Source organism: Cyprinodon variegatus, unplaced genomic scaffold (assembly GCF_000732505.1).
Source record: "Cyprinodon variegatus isolate N-32 unplaced genomic scaffold, C_variegatus-1.0 Scaffold695, whole genome shotgun sequence".
Taxonomy (NCBI): domain Eukaryota; kingdom Metazoa; phylum Chordata; class Actinopteri; order Cyprinodontiformes; family Cyprinodontidae; genus Cyprinodon; species Cyprinodon variegatus.
The window spans coordinates 220,964-223,032 of record NW_015151148.1 but is presented as its reverse complement, the minus strand read 5'-3'; positions in this window follow the sequence as shown (position 1 = coordinate 223,032).

The window sequence follows — 2,069 nt, the reverse complement described above, 5'->3', positions numbered from 1 at the left end:
AAGCTACTATGAGAAAAAGCAGAGAGAGCAGAACAAAGAGAGATTGAACTAACAGATACTGCAGAATAGGAGAACAGAGAGAGAATGAAGCAGAATGATGAAATGGGGGTCCCTATGTCCTCCAGCAGTCTAAGCCTATAGCAGCATAACTATAGAGATAGCTCAGGATAACCTGAGCCACCCTAACTATAAGCTTTATCAAAAAGGAAAGTTTTAAGCCTAGCCTTAAAATATGTCTGTTACCTTTGATTGAAATATAAATAGATGTTGAGTAAAGTGAGTGGTAATTAAGATCTCCTTTAATGTTCGTATATAAATATTAAAATACTTATTTATATTTTGTTTGTTTTTTTTCCAGTGCTTATTGTCAGTACTTTATGATCACCTTCTGCTTCACTGGAAAAAATTGAAATCTAGATGAGTAATTATTTCTTAAATTAAGTGCATTTGTTCCTTGATAGAGGAGGTAAAAGTGACATTTTGCCAATGGAACAAGACAATTTACACTTAAAATTAGAAAACACAATTGCATTGTCTTATTTAAAGTTCATATTATCTAATTATGTTATTTTAAGAGAAAAAAATACTCATTCCATTGGCAAACTATCTCATTTACCTACTCAAATTAAGGGTAAATATACTTAATTTACGGAACTTTTTACTTATTTATAGATTGTTTTTCCAGTGTTCAATAAATGCCTTACAGTCGTAAAACATACAGCCTTCCTATTCTTTCAATTGTACTCTTATGGTGAAGCGGTTAAAAAGAAAAGCTTAAAAACTTCATCAAAAACATCTAAGTGAATGTGAGTGTGAACATGTGGATGAACTATAAAAGGCTCACCAATTATTTCCTTCCCTAGTTTGGTTTTCTTCTGCCTTTGAATAACAGACTTGTTTCATCTGCAATGTGAGATCATGCCTGATGCCCTTATTTCCCCACAGGACCACCCTACACTCACTTCAGATTGCTTGCTTTCTACGGTCTCATCCAGGCTCTGGTTGATGACTTCAGACACTAAGAAAGAGGGAGGGAATGGAGAAGAAAGGCAGGGAAATTTCTCCTGACCTGTTTTGACAGCAAGCGTGACTCTAGCAGAATTTCTCACCTCTCTCGTTGCAGGGTGGTAAAAGCCCTCATGCTTAATCTCACAGAAAGGACTGCAGGACTTGAAGGATGCTGCCTATTCCTGTTTAGCATTTATCAGATCTGCTCTTTGGGGCTTGGCAGCTAATTAGTGATCGCATTATTCACATCTCTGTCTTTTGTTGTATTTTTTTTTCTTTTCTACACTTTTAAAAGCTTACAGAGACGTCAGCAAGAATAAGCTCTGGCTGCTCAGATGGAATGAGTGTAAACTCCAGACAGCTGCCTGGACAGGGAGAAATAATGAGGCTTTATTCCACACTAGCAGAAAACATGTCAAACTAATAATCTAGAGGTTCAGTGACCCCTCCATGAGAAGGAGGGGAAAAAACTGAATACTGAATTTTTATAGAATTTTTTGTATTTTCCACACTGGAAAAAAACATCTAGAAATAAGTCAAAACTTCTTAAAATAAGTGTATTTACCCTTAATTTAAGATGATTTGCCAATGGGATGAGTATTTTTACTCTTAATATAAGATAATTAGATTATATGCACTTGAAATAAGACAATATAAATTGTTTTTTCTTATTTAAGATGTAAATTGTCTTGTTCCAATGGCAGAGTGTCTCACTTACCTCCTCAATTCAAGGCAAAATACACTTATTTTAAGAAAACAGGACTTATTTAGATTTAAATTTTTTGCAGCGCAGTAAAGAATCCACTGCTTTTTTTTTTCCTGAAAACATGACGAACATTGAAGGAGATCTTAATTACCACTCACTTTACTCAATTTATAATTTATTTTCCAATTATTTTATAAAACCACCAAAGGCAGCAGACATCTAAACCAATATTTTTTAAGGGTTTCTATTTAGTTTTGTTTCAAAACCACAAAGAGCAGCTTGATTCATCTAAATATTCTCTTGCTTTGTTTCTTGAACCGGAAGTCATTCTGCCTGCTGCTGCTTTTGAAAACAT